Raw genomic sequence first — 15,598 nt, 5'->3', positions numbered from 1 at the left:
ATTGTACATTGCCCTGGGCTCCTTCTGAAGGAATGAGAATTAAAATATAATAAGCAAAATAACGACTAAACATTTAAGGCCAGGCAAGTAACAATCCAACAACTAAGCCAACAACTATCATTTTATTTAGCGGTTACTTTGTTTCTATCTGGGGCAAGCTCAATGGTGGACTTTTGAACACGTGCCTCTCTCCCTCAATATTCTCTACAGAGAATTTGAAGTGACTGGAGTGGGAATTAAATTCTGCAAAAATTTCGAGACAGCATGCTCCTGAGCCTGTTAGATGAGGTTTCTCTCACAGCCATAGAGAAATCCTGTCCCCCAAACAAACATAGCTCAGTCGCATCCTGTTCCCTGCAGTGAGAAATACGTAAGAAGGAGTTTGCAGTTTCAATACCCATGCCTGATCTCACCCCAGGCACCCAAGAAACAACTGAAAAAAACCTTGAGGGGTAAAGAATGCAGCAAAGGGTTCAGGGCTCATAATGCTTTTGGCTGAAGCAGTAGATTTTGTAGTGCTGGAAATTCATATTTCTTTCTGAATATTCCTTAACATCTCGAGAATTTCACTAAGGTTTTAAGAGTTCTCAGTGTAATAGTCTTACCATAAGAGTATTATACTGAGACCCATATATTCTTGAAAAAGACTGAGCAGGAAGAAGGAATGCCTGACCAGACTACTAGGTGCCTGAGAAATTTCAGAACAGCATGCAGTTTGTTAGGTTCATGACTCTTTAATTTCCTCCTCACTATATTATTAGATGCCCAGGGCCAGCATCCCAAGATATATTGGCTGCTATCCCAAAAAGTTCAATATATCCAGTCTTTGGCCTGAAACAACCCCCCCCCCAATGCCTTTAAAATACATTCTAATTGAATTGTAATGCAGAATGTTATGATTTGGACAGGTAGGGGGTCGCAAATTCACCAGCTCACTGCCAGACACAAGAGATTCTGAACATATTTTAAAGGATTGGTGTTTTTATTATGTTTTTAGATATGTTGTAAGCCGCCCAGAGTGACTGGGGGAAACCCAGTCAGATGTGTGGGGTATTAATAAATTTTATTTATTATTACTATTACTATTATGATTATTAGTCATGCTATTCTAACCATCACATAGGAGATTTAAAGGGGAGGGGAAGGCTGAGTCTGGACTTGCAATTTAACTGCTGAACTCAAAGCAGAATGTGACATGGGAATTCGGTGCTGCATATTTGGAGAAGCGAACACACACAAAAACTACCTGAAGTGGTGCTTTTATGGATCTCATTATTGAAGAGCTATAAAAACATTACTAGTTAAAAGGAGTTGTTAACAAGGTAAAAAGCTGAAATGTGCATTATAAAGAAGAAATAAGTAATATCTGTAAAAATGGCTCTTCCTTTTAAGAGAAATCAATTTGCAGGAAGTATGGCCAACTATAAAGATCATGTACATCATGAATCCTGAACCAAGGACAAGGAGAATTACAGAAATAAATTACTTCTCACTGTACTACCATTAAAGAGGATTATAATTGTTCTGTATTCATGATTTAGTAATATTTTAATAGAGAAAATGTACCTCCTGGGTTAAAGCAGGGTATAATCCTCCTAAGTTAGTTTTTTCCAGCCTCACAACTATTCAGCTTCACAGAAGCCCTTCAGCTGTAACACAGGACCATCATACATGGGAATTCATGACGAGGTCATGGTTATCCAATACATCTAGCTACTTTTCATGGGCTACAAGCAAGCTTCCCACTAGCTTTGTATTCATGAGTATTCTCAAAAGACTCTGAAAAAACAACATCAGTTCCTCAGTTATCTTCCTTTTGGCTCATAATGTTGGTGTAATGTTTTTGTTTTTAGGTTTTTTAAGTTCTGCTTTCATTTTCACAATTATCAAAAGCACTTCCCTTTGCAACTGTATTTATGTCGTGGTGAGGAGAAGATAGCCACCAAAAAGAAAGTCCTCCAAAATGAAACTATCACAATGATGTAAAGTCATTCTGTCTTCTAGGAGGAAATGTGACTGCCAGCCACCAAAATGACTGCCACTCTTGGCCAGAAGAACACTGTAGGAGACTTTGGGGTAATGGTTTTGAGAACCCTCCTCCCTTCAACCCCAGCTGCTACCCTAGAACTAGCCCCACACAATTCCAGTTAGATCTGGCTCAAAGTCACATGACCCGAGGAAGAAACTGTATAAAAGGACTTCAAAGTTTCAGTTTGTTTTGACAGTGGTCATTTCTAGGGGCTCAATTTGTCTTGGTTCGACAAACCATAGTTAACATTGGATGAATAGCTTTTCTGCATTTTGACCAGCCATGTTTAATCTAAAACTGAAGTGAAGGCTTCCGAATGCCTTATCACAGCCACACCAGTTGGTGCTAGGAGAAGGAGCATGCAAGTTCAAAGCTCACCACGCTCTTGCAACATTCAATTCTGGTTTAGCACTACCTCTGAATGAGGCCCTGACTGTGTGTTCTCATCCCCATGCTGGATGCACACCAATATACAAACATGTAAGAATACCTTCTGCAAACATTCCTACTAGGCATGTTCTACTGCAACAGGTTTTTGAGAATGAATCCATTTTCTGCTCCTTACTATGGAAACCAAATACCAAAACTGATTTCTTACTTGTCACAATATATTATCTATCTAGCACTGAGTTAGGAATGGACAGTGTTGAACAATGTCAGGATGCTCCATTTTCTAATAGTAATTATCCATTTCTCCCCCTATCTTAGGTGCCTTTCCTGACCTGATTGTTTTTGCAAAACTTATGTAGCACATATGCCTATGAAGTACTATTGAATTCAATTCAACAATGTTATCACCTTCCTCTGTATGCATTTAAGTTTCCCCAGCTGAATCCATCAACAGCTTGACTGTGAGCCACTGCATTTGACAGCAGTTGCTTGGCAACAAAATTAGTAGTCCTCTCCATAGTACCTGCAGTGCCAAGCATTCTCAGATTTTTTTTTTTTTTGGTAGAATTCTGTGGCACTTCTAATACATATGGTATAATAACTTCATTTCACTGAGCATATAACATATTCTATATCAAACAGTCGGAAATGGAGTTGCCTGAGTAAGTGTGCAAAGGACTGAAAAACTTTTTAAAAAGCTAATAGGAACTAGTGTAAATTAGAAGCTAAGAAACTGAGGCTGCAAACCTATGGACATTTACTCTGGCACAATATCACTTACAGGCCTTGGGCAAGACAATATTCCATCCCGCCTTCTCTCTCACACACCCACACCAAACAAATGTGCAACATGAGGATAATGGTACTAACCTACCTGGCAGTGTTGTTCTTAGGGCTACTGAGAAATGTATGTTAACTAGGGAAAGGGTATGCATAATAATGTGTTTGATCCAAAAGATGCAATTCCATACCTGTTGAAAGGTTACATGACAGCAGCCTTTGACAAACTTTGGTCCCCAGATATTGTAGCACTACAGCCCCCATCATCCCCAGCAAGGGTGGCCAATAATTAGGGCTGTAGTACAATATCTGGAAACTGCAGATTTGGAAAAACTGCACTAGAGCACTGTGAGAGAAAAGTAAAACTAAAGCCACAGATGTGCTTCCATTTGCACAATTTCTTGGAAATGTAAGAAAAGCTATAGAACCTACCCATTGCTGTTGTTGCTAGCTGCCCTGAGCACCACTGAGATACACACAAATACTGCCAACAGTGTGAATTCGTACACAAAACAGTACTAGTGGTTCTTCCTCGCAAGTTCCTTCCAACATTTTCATGAGACGATTACTGTAGCGTTCCTTTAAGCTATCTAAAGACTATATCTAAAATAGATCTCTTATTTTATCTGGAATTTAGTACTCAGGGTTAAAGAGTGAATATATAACGCTAAGAACAATTGCCAAATCTCTGTTCCCAAGATTTTTGGCAGCAAAGAGGTGAAAATCATCTTCTAATGGATGATATTTTAGTCATTTATTTCCACAGCCAGCTTAAATGAGTTTAATAGAAACTATCCTTTTAGCATACGGAAGTAAAGCTATACTTGCCAGATCTTAATGTGTTAGTATTTTAGGTGCCACAAGACTCTCTGATGCAGTGTTAGAAACTCAATATATATAAGCTAGGAACCAAACAGCTATGTAAACCAAGGTTACGATGGCCAAAACTGAATGTCCAGTTGCCATTTTTGGGAAAGATGGCTCTAAAATCTAATTTTTCAAATGATGGACTGACTGTGATTGGTTATCAGTTAAATATCTGGCTAGTTCAGATGACAACCTTGAGCTAGGTTAAGAACTTTGGGAGCTTAAAGAAGAAAAGTCACTTCCTCCAGGGACAGTTCACATATATACTGTACTGGGCTATTCTGAGCTCCTTTTCTTAATGGTGGCACAGCCCATTCATCACCAAAGAATATTCTATACAACTGTGAGCGAGGCAGTGGGATGGGGTAAGTGAAGACAAACTACAACAATTAACTAAAATGTTGTTCACTGCTCCACACAGGAAAAAAAACCATTTTGGTTCCTGAAATTCATTCTGATTGTGCAGATAAAATATAACTGATAGAATTCTACAAGATGTGGTATTAGTGTGTGAAAACACTAAAGATCCAATGATTCCCAGGCATGCACCTCCATGTCAGGTGTCATCTTGGTGCAGAGGCCTCTTCACTTGGTTACAAGTGGCCGATAGCCAGGTGAAAAATTCACATGGCTAATTTAGAACACTGCTCAAAAATATGCAGGTTGACATGCACAACAGAATGTCATCACTAACACAACCTTAACATTATCTCTCTTTCAATTCAACTGCCCATTTTAGTGCTGTAGTGCAACTCAACTACTTTCCACTGCTGCTCTAGATATAACGGCAATCCTTACAGGTTTTTCCATCTAAGGGCTTAAGAATAAGATAGTTGTCCCACCTCACTTTGGAGTGATATTTTTAAAAGCAGCAACTCTAATTGATTAAGTGATACCTCACAGAAAACAGAACACACTTCCTAAAAACCTCGCTACTTGGCAAAGTAATATTGTACAGCTCCAATCTTATTTCTCCATTTAATCTGCAGTAACGTGAAGCACAGCTTATGCAGCTGCAGCTAAAGTAAGATCTTGCGCTTGACAAGTGAGACACGACCATCTGCCTCTGCTTTAGAAGCCTAGCAGCCACTCTGCCGCCCCACCTGTGTCCTTACTAGTAAGGTGTTCCCTCACGCAACACTTAAAGGGCCTTAGATCTTCCACTATGAGCAATTTGAATTCATATGTCAAGCTTTTCACATGGGAATGAGAAAAAAAGAGGAAGTTTTAAAGTGAACATGAATTTTAGCCAGAATTGGAGAGAAGCAAAAATAATTTTCAAAGACAATAACTTAGATCTATGGGTGGGGCTTTATCCCCTTGCAGGTGGGTGCATGAAGATCATGGGTATGCAAACCAAGGCCCGGGGGCCAGATCCGGCCCAATCACCTTCTAAATCTGGCCCATGGACGGTCCGGGAATCAACGTGTTTTTACAGGAGTAGAATGTGACCTTTCCTTTAAAATACATCTCTGGGTTATTTGTGCGGCATAGGAGTTTGTTCTTCTTATTTTCTCCCCGCCCGCCCCCCCCAAAAAATATAGTCTGGCCCCCCACAAGGTCTGAGGAACAGTGGATCGGCCCCCTGCTGAAAAAGTTTGTTGACCCCTGTTGAAGATGAATCTCTGACACTTCCATTGTGCAGTTTTTCAGCTTTATAACAGATTTTAAACTTTTAATGTATTTCACAATTCACAGAAAATGAGTTGGCAAAAACAGTTGGGGTGGGGGGAAACCTACTTAAGCTACTTTTCAATAAATGCAAGCACACTACAGCTACATATATTTTGTATTTCTAAAGGCCATTAAAAAAACAGCAACACAAGATAGATCAGGCTACATAAACATGTCACCATTGCTCAGCTTGAGATATTCTACCAATAAGTTTTCTGTCCATAAAAATCCATTGTTAAGGTGGTGCACTTATTCCATTTATGATTGCTGTGATACACATATTGCTGCCTTTGGTAATTTAACCTGTAGCCAAAGTACATAAGGAATCAGCTATTTTTTTCAAAAGTGCTGGATATTGCCTTAATTTTATTCCACACGATAGTCTGTTGTCATACTGTCAACAGGCTCTTTCCCCTCAAAGCTACTTACTCCAGGAAGCAAAGAAAATGCAGTATCTTCAACAGACACTGCAACTTCCATAGGCTGCAATCTTTGAAACACTCAGGATGGTTAAGCCTCATTGAGTTCTATGGGATTTGAGCTACCTGTTGATAAGCAGAAACTCTTCCTTCCTTCCTTTGTAACAAGGGCTTGCTAGACCAATTCCTTCATAGAAAGTGGAACTGAGATAAATGGGACTTACTTCTAAATATGGTTTATACACTAAACATTTGTTGAAACACAGTCAGGAGTGCCAGCTTGGCTCCATGATTGTGGGTGCATGCATGGCCCTGGCACTGAAATTTGTAGGTGCTCAGGCACCCAGGGTGAAGATATATCAGATTATTAGGCAACCAAATTGCTGTTTAGGTCCCAGCCCTATGCAGAATAACTGTTTACCAAGTCCCAAACTCATGTCCACACAATTGTTTTGGGGTCTTTTTTGTTTTTTTGTTTTGTTTTGTTTTGTTTTGTAACTAAAGCCCTGTGGATAGCTCAGGCACTACAGCATGAGACTTAATCTCAGGGTTGTGGGTTTGAGCCCCATTGGGCAAAAGATTCCTATATTGCAAGGGGTTGGACTATTAGCCTCTACAATTCCACTCTACAATTATAGAATTCCACGATACAATCTCCAAATATTTGAATTTAAGCTGCCTGGGGGGGGTGGGGGGCTTCTCTATGTATGAAGCATGTGCAATGAGTTCTCTTTAAAAACCAACAAAAATGCAGAATTGAAAAGAAAATAGAATGTGGAGAGAATGCACATTCCTATCGAGTAGATTTTGCATCTTTTACACATGAATGACATCCCAGTTGCTGTATGGTTTGCATTACTCTTACATTACAGAATGACTGACTTTAGAAAAGAAGTGTGTTCTCTGTTTTTTAAAGGTTTCTTATTACACAACCTGCCACACTTTGCACACAGCAAACATCTTCTACAGAAGCTCACACGAAGCTTGAGGAGGCCATGACATTATGTCAAAAGGCATGCGCACCAAGAAGCAAACAAGATTTCCTGGAAAAACACTCACTCTCTTTCTAGATTTTTCAAATCCTGGCGAGGTAAGTATATTACATCAATGTTAAATGCCCAAATCCCTTATAAAGATAAAGGTACCCCTGACCGTTAGGTCCAGCCATGGTTCCACCCATTTCATGGGGAAAGAACACCATGTGGCATGTGGACAACCAGCAACAGGACCATATACCGAGCACTGCATGCATTCCTCATACAACATCTGGAAAGCCAAAGGTTCCCCATCCCTGCTTTTAAAGCTAACATTCAATAACTGGCATTCACTATAAGCAAAAACACCAAGTTGTGAAGGGACGCTGCTGTTGATTCCACAACATATTTAACTCAAAACCATTAGTTCACACTGCAGCCACACCTACTGTACCTCAGACAAGTCTTGCTTCATAATGTAGCAGCTAATTTGACCCATTGCCACAGGTGCAAAGTTAAATGGAAAGGAAAAAGAGAGACAGGACAGGGCTACATGCTACCATGTTCCTGCCTCCAACTAAAGTTGACTATTAGACTCAAGGGGTTGGGATTTGACTACTGAGCCCCATAAACTGTGCAAGGTTGGAATTATTGCCTTACCACAATGTTTAATTCCTGCTTAGTAATTCAACTAGTTTGCAGGTTTTACCTGCAGCAATGTATTCAAGGTTTGGATAAAGCATTGTCTCACAGTTAGATATGTGATTCCATTCAATAAACCAAGTTATTGCCTTGCATTTAATGCCCATCTCATTTTTCAGAATGAAATAAAGTTCATTCCTTTAAAAAAAAAAATCAATGTTCTTTTGATTTTGGTACATGCATAAGGTTCTATATGCAGGTTCAAATGCCTTTCTGCAATCCTACGTCGTCCAAAACAAAAAGAAAGAGTACCTAGATCTAAAGTGAACATGTAAAGGAAAACTGCTTCAAAGAGCAGCAGCTTTAGCAAAAACCTTTCAAGCCTGTAAACTTCAAGAGTAAGAAAGACATTTTTTTAAATATTTCCACATAAATATATAAGCTTGTTTTAAGAAGAAAACAGAAATCCCTGACTATTAATGTTAATGGCACGATGTCCTGTCAATGCCTCAACCAAATACAGTTACTTCTGTTTACACTAATATTGCCATTTCAAAAGCTTTTGAAACAATTATAATATGTAGCAATTGAGTTGATGATGATGATGATAATGAAACATGTTAATCCTTTAAAAAAAATGTAGCAACTGAGTTGATAAAGTTGATAATAATGAAACATGTTAACCTTTTTTTAAAAAAAGTATCTCCATTCTGTTGGCAGCATGTGCACACAGAGAGAGATTTGTTAAACTATAAACTTTAGCCAAAGTTCCTTCATAGTGATGAGATACATAAGAAGAGAATCCTCCTGTAGCTTTTTGCTGGGCTTTTGCTAGCTCAGTCAGCAGAGCACGAGAATCTTGATTTCAGGGTTATGGGCTTGAGCCACACGTTCAACAGAAGATTCCTGCACCGCAGAGGGTTGGAATAAGATGACCCTTGGGGTCCCTTCCAACTTTACAGTTCTATGATTCTATGAATGTCTGTCGAAAAGACAACTTCAGCAGCTGTAGATTTTCTCATCCCTGTCCCACAGATGTTAAGATTTAAGAACCCTCTTCCCAACACATTGTATATGATCGGCCTAAAGGTAAAGGTAAAGGGACCCCTGACCATTAGGTCCAGTCATGACCGACTCTGGGGTTGCGGCGCTCATCTCGCTTCCGGGTCATGTGGCCAGCATGACTAAGCCGCTTCTGGTGAACCAGAGCAGCGCATGGAAACACCGTTTACCTTCCCGCCGGAGCAGTACCTATGTATCTACTTGCACCTTGACGTGCTTTCGAACTTCTGGGTTGGCAGGAGCTGGGACCGAGCATGACGAAGCCGCTACTGGCGAACCAGAGCAGCACACGGAAACGCTGTTTACCTTCCCGCAGGAGCAGTACCTATTTATCTACTTGCACTTTAACATGCTATCGAACTGCTGGGTTGGCAGGAGCAGGGACCGAGCAATGGGAGCTCACCCTGTCATGGGGATTCAAACCGCCGACCTTCTGATCGGCAAGCCCTAGGATCTGTGGTTTAACCCACAGCGCCACCCACGTCCCCCATGATCGGCCTAACTCTTTAGCAATTAGAGATCAATAATTTGAAGCAGAAGCCTTTTAAAGGGGGGAAGAGGTGGCCACACATGCACAGGTAGGCACCACCTACCCAGAGCAAAAGTCAGTAACAGCCATATGTAAACTTCCTTTCAAAGCAAAAGAAAATGTTTTGTCAATGAACATGAGTCTAGGTACTTCCCTCCCCTCTGCAGTGACGGGGAGGTGGGGGGAGGGTTAGAGTCTGCAAAGGTGAAATTGCCAAAGGGGCTTTAAACTCAATTATCATTTTCACATCTACCATGAAAGCACTTCTCCCAAGGTGCTACAGAGGTTACAGGGGAAAGCATGTCTACTTCACAGTTGTTCTTAGCTGCATGACAAGAAAATGCACAACTAGTGTTGAATTTTCCAAGATTAATAGCCAGGTGCTGTTCCCCCAATAGGAACTGCTAACATTTTTGAAAAACCCACCCTAGCACTTAGGGTTACCTTAAAAAGGAAGGAGGGAGGGAAAAGTCCACCTATAGAAATGCACAGAAGTTTGTCAACTCTATAGATATACATGGGTTTTCAACAAACACCCCAAACAAAAACTGCCTGCTGAAATAAAAATAACAGTACACACATTTTCCTATGTTGATCTCCAGTGGTTATTACCAATGAACACAGTACTGCTCAGGCTGAACTACTCGCAAACCAAAATGAAACCTACACATACACACATACTCATCAGAAGAGGGCATGTTCAAAATGCAGTAGTCACCTAATAACTATTATCCCCCCCCCCACTTTCTATAGGTTTATCCTGATTATTCCTCTCATTAATCATTTTTCGCTCAGTATTTTCAGGCGATTAGTAAGCACCCAAATATTCAGCTTCTCTTTAATGAGAGATTCAGTGGCCGATTCTGTTATTCAATACTATATGTCTAACAGAAGTATAAACTATTTTTTTTATAATTACCCATGAATGATCATGAATCTTAGTGGAAGAGGTGTAACCTTTGGCGAATCTGAATGTAAGATCTCAAAATTGAAACATATGGGAGACACATTTATAAATAGCACTTATATATTGCCTTCCCATTGCAGAATAGTGCCCGAGATGGTGTATTTATTACTAGATAAAACCTAATACATAAAATATATAAACTAAGGAAGCAGCATAAATTTGAGTAGTGGTTGTTATTTTTGAAAAGCAGAGTTCAGCTAAGCTCAAAGTCCCATTGAAATAAAGCTAATAACCACCTGGCAATCAGGGAGAGCGCAAAGCAGACCTTCTGAGATACCCAAACTCTGGACTGCTGACAATTAGCTCAGTTGGTTAGAGAGTACTGCTTATAACACCAAGATGGAAGGTTCAGTTGCCATATGGGCCACCTGCATATTTCTGCATTGCAGGGGGTTGGAGTTGATGACTCTTGAGGTCCCTTCCAACTCTGCGATTCTATTATGATTCTACGGACACCTCTGCGGACAAGGTCCTCTCCCACACATCCACAAGCTGAACTTCAGATGGTGGCAGGATTCAAAAAAGACCCTCCTTAATGACCTGTGGATGTTAAGATTTATGAGTGATACCTACTGAATGGATAATCCACATTAAATGTGAAACCTAACCATGGGTTTGACAACAAGCGCACACCCAACAAAGGATAGCCTATCCCATTTCCCTCCTTAGTATTGCATTTGTATCCTGCATTCCTGTGATGCTTTAAGTTTGCAGATGTTCTAAGGCTTCAGAAATCTTCCATCAGGCTGCCTTGGAATAAAAACTGCACTGGGATCTACCTCAAGATGGAACATGAAAAGAAGTAGACTTTCCCTGAGGTTTTCTTGAATGCTATGCAGACTTCAGGCTACATCTACAGATACTGGGATGAAGAACCACAGAGCTTTTGGAAATATAAATTCCACTAGTTTCCATTCAAAGGTAGAATTCTAGGTTAAGAAGATTGCTGTTAGAAATATTGTTTCTGAACCATTTGCATAAAAAGGGACAAAGTGATAGCAGGCCTAAGCATGCTTACTTAGAAGCAAGTCCCACTAATTCAATGTTACTCCAGCCTTGTCATTATAGCCAGGATGTTTCATTTCAAGGGGCATACAAAAACTGAAATGTAGTATCCTGGTTTCAGACACCAAGGCAATGTGAAGTCTCTCCTCTATCCAGGCACTGTTACCATGCTAGGTCCACTGTTATTCTTGTATCAGTAGCCTTCTTGTGAAACTTTGCAAGTTGAAACTGTCATCATATGAAGGAGGGCACTGATGGAAATGATGGATCGTGTCCACCTCCCTCCCTCTCCTGAAGGTAGACTATGGCTGTTAAAGGCTTCAAACTCAAATCCATCGTGCTCCACTAGATCTCATCCAGTAAACCTCTCACTCTAGGCTCCAGGGTATGTTTCTGAAGGCACACAAAGCCACTATCCTGCTGAGCCTAAACAGGCCTGGTCAGTACCTGGTTTGGTCACTACCTCTGGTTCCATGGTGGAAGAATGCAATGAAATTAAAAATGAGTAAGTCATAAGCTGTAAAACAAACATGAAATATATGTTAGCCTGGAATAACAGGCTCTTAAAGCCTATAGCACACATGTCCATAAATATTCACTCGAATGAGCAACCCCTAGAGCCAACCCAAATCATTTAGCTGCCTGTGGTTGTGCAGCAAATCATGCACTTCTCCCCAAGTCAAGGTGCACAGTACCCAAGGCCAATCATGTTATTTTAGCAGTTGAGGCAGGACAGAACACAAATGCCTCTCCCTCCAACTATCTGCAGACTTTTCTTGACACCCTGAAGCGGCAACCTCACTCTGCCCTGGCAAAGCCCTTCACCCCTTAGCAGCTTAAGAACCACAAATCAAACCTATGGCACCCACCATACAATCAACACAGATAAACTATGTTTTCTTGGAAGCCTTAAGCTGAAAGTGTGTGTTGAACAAAACAGTGCATGACATATCATTCTTCTTTCCAGCTTTATTCTCCTAAAGGGTAGCAGTTTCTGTTCTGACTCCTTGTATGACTCTCCTCCAAGACCAGATATATAATATTCTGTTTTATCATTATACTACATTTCCTCAAGACTAATGATAGACTCAATATTCATATTCAAACCCAGATTTGCTGTCTAGCACTCATAGAATGCTTTGATCTTGGCACCTGCCTATGGCAAAGAAATCTATTCTTAAAAAGAAATCCAGTCAAAATGAAAGGGGTTTTTATAGGGGGGGAAATAAGGTAGTAAAGAAACAGTAGTAAAATCAGAATTCTACAACAATATCTAAGCAACACATATCAGCATGTGTCTGCTTTACAATCAATTTTCAGAAAAAAGTATTTCAAGCTTTATTTCTTTTGTGAAACAATGAATCAGTATAAGGTCCAAGTAGTTTGATGAAAAGAGTTTCCCAGCTTCCCGAAGTCTGAATGTTGCATCCCTCAAGCTATTGCTAGTAGGTGAAACTTTATATTCAGCCAAATATTGTTTCAGATCATTGATTTTTACACAAATTTCTTGCTGTGTATCATATTCCCAGAGGCTCACTTAGAACAATCTATGCCACCTACCATGACTTTGAAGTACCTCTATCATCTACCATGACTTTGAAACACCAAACTTATTTTCTGTTCTAACTCTTCTATAACTGTGGGCACAAAAGTGGTCTTGAAGATGTTACAGAAGTTTTGGCTTTTCATCAGTGAGGGAAAAGGGAGACAGATACCCTGAACTTATGCATGCTTGCTTTGAAATAAAAAGAAAGAAGGAAGTCTCACCACATTTAGAGAGACTCTACAGAATTGCAGTTTAGAGAGATTTCTGCACACTTGCTCAGGGGCGAATCCTACTGGAGCTGACTCTGAAGGAAGAATACTCAGTACTGCAATCAGTTTCAACCAAGCGTACATAGAATCTTTCTGCAATCCCAAACACACTTACTTAGCTCCATTGGGATTTGGGTCTATGTGTGGAATATATATGCAAGCCATCTAGGCTTTGCACAAGAGTTAAGTGCATACAAGATTCACAAAACATGTTAGAAACGTACAGAGTCATATTTCTAAAGGCAATGATGTTCTTGGCTTAGATTTTGCATCCTTCACAGATACCTTTACTACATACTTTTCCTCCCCCTCCCCCAAATGGGGTTGTATTGGAGACAGTGCCCCTTATTTTGTCAAGTAACAGGAAGCCAAGGAGCAACTGCACACAAAATATTTAAAGGGCAATGGGAGAACATTAAGGCAAACCAAGTGATTATTTTTTATAAATGAAAAGTCTGGTAGTTCAAGCATCTCTGTGTGGAAGAACATCTAATCTGAGTATTCTGCACCCCATCTCATACCAACGAAGGCCAATAATGGTTCTCCATTAATGTGGGAGAAGGCACTTTAGGCATACTTCAAAGCTCCTCTTGCACACATCCCAAGGCTGAACCCCTCCATTAAAAGGCTCATCCTTCACATTATATGCCAGCCGAGCCCTTAGTTCTGAACATTTTCTAACTCTCTGTATCTATCTCCTTGCTCATCGTTAAACATGAGTGGCGATCTGAACCGGTCGTGAAGAGAAGCATCCTTTTAGAGTCGCAAAATCCCTTCACACCAACAATCACTCAGGAATGAAGTGGGAGGGAGAGAGAGAGGCATCACGAATCAAGCTGTCCTTTATCTCCCCAGCCACGCACCTCATCTCGAGCCCATGACCTGAAGCTAAGAAGCACAGGGCGGGCAGCCCACAGAGCTCTCCTTGAGAAAGCACCACCGGGCAGCGAGAGGAGGAGAATCAAGGAAGGCGCCTCGTTCCCCGGTCACCTTTGGCACTGCACCGTACCCAGCATCACACCACTGCCTGTGCCTCACCCGCGCGCGCCCCTGAGTCCCACGGAAGGCGCACTGCATCCTCGGCTGTGTCTGGAAAGAGAGACGTCCCGATCTCCCCCCTCCCTCCCCCGTGTCACCAAGAAGCAGCCAAACGGGCCGAGCACAACGGGCAGCCTGAGCTACGGAGCCTCTCCGTCGAAGGAGAGGAGCCAGTGACCACGCTATGACTATTATTATTATTACCACCACCACCCATTCTATTATTATTTCCGACTGGAAGACGAGCGCGCCCTCCTCGCCCTCATCTCACCAAACACGGCCGGTTCTCCTCGCCGAACACGGCTCCACGCTGCAGCGAAATGTGGAAGGCTCTCTCTCGCGCGCGCACACCCGTTGCTCGAGAAAGAGGAGGGAAAGTTCGGGCCGCTGCTGCTGCTGCCGTCGCCTCCCGCTCGCTCGCCTGCCTGCCTGCCTGGCAGCCTCTGCAAACAAGCCCCGGAGCTGGAGCTCCGCCGCGCGCCACTCTCGGCTCGCGCGCTCTCTCTAGAAAAGAAGCCGCCGCCAGGCGAGCGAGCGAGCGAGAAGCGCTGCCCGAAGTTGCGAGCGTCGCCGTCTCCCGCGCGGCACCCCTGCCGCCCCAAACACACACGTACACGCACGCCCCTGGCTAAAGGAGCTACCCCGGCGGCGGCGCCTCAGTCGCCCACCCGCCCTCCCCTTCGGCTTTCGCTGCGGCTCACCTGCGAAGAGACAGCTCGCCTCGCCGCGCTGTTCCTCTGAGGAAAGACTTGAAGCGGCAGGATTTGGGGTGGCGGGGGTGGGCTTCTCGCTTCCCGCCCCCTCCAAAATTAAAAACTGCCCCACCACCCCCAAATTCGAAAGGTCACGCTCGCCCGGGGAAAGCCCCTCGCGCTGCTCCCCCCGCGGCCACAGGAGGCTCCTTCATCTCGCAGAAGATGCCCGCTTCGCCTCCGAGTCCGGGGCGGAGGCAGAGCTCCCTCTCAGCACCTGGCCATCTCCCGGCGCCGCTGGGTACTAGTACCAGTAATAATAACAATAAGCAGCGGCCGCGATAAAAGCGGCTAGGTCACGCCCCCCCCCCTCGTCCCGCTCCTCCTATAGGAGCCGCCGGGAGGCTCGGCTCGCGCACGATGGTAGCCTTTACGTAACCTCTCCTCCTCCTCCTCACCCACAGAAGAAGAGAAAGGAGAGGGAGAGCGGAGCCGGCCAATGGGAGCGCGTGGCAGAGGCTTTGGCCCCGCCTCCCGAGCCTCCTTCCCTCGCCGAGCAAAGCCTGGAGAGCTTTCGTCTTCCTCCGGCCGCTAGGTCTGTTTACGTAACCAGCCCGCCCTTCTGCATCTCTCTTGAGCCGCCTTCGCGCAGCCGTCCAAGCGCTTCCCCAGAGGCAGAAGCTCAAAGCAAAATAAAGGGTTGGGGTGGGATTCC

At 42.8% G+C, this 15,598-nt stretch overlaps 1 protein-coding gene across 2 annotated transcripts in view; it reads right to left on the bottom strand.

The window, feature by feature from the left end:
* The window catches only part of GALNT13 (polypeptide N-acetylgalactosaminyltransferase 13), a 167,895-nt gene extending 152,583 nt beyond the window's left edge, over nucleotides 1-15,312 (bottom strand). Inside the window, exon 1 of one of the 2 annotated variants that reach the window (XM_081187554.1) lies at nucleotides 14,893-15,312. The gene's annotated coding sequence lies outside the window, so the exon portion shown is untranslated. Of the gene's footprint in view, nucleotides 1-14,462; nucleotides 14,713-14,892 lie in introns of those variants that run through there. The other variant, XM_081187555.1, reaches the window with a different exon arrangement.
* Nucleotides 15,313-15,598: the final 286 nt, after the last annotated feature.

This window comes from Podarcis bocagei (genome assembly GCF_964188305.1).
Source record: "Podarcis bocagei genome assembly, chromosome: 1".
In the NCBI taxonomy this organism is placed as follows: Eukaryota; Metazoa; Chordata; class Lepidosauria; order Squamata; family Lacertidae; genus Podarcis; species Podarcis bocagei.
This window is presented reverse-complemented; position numbering and strand designations above follow the sequence as displayed.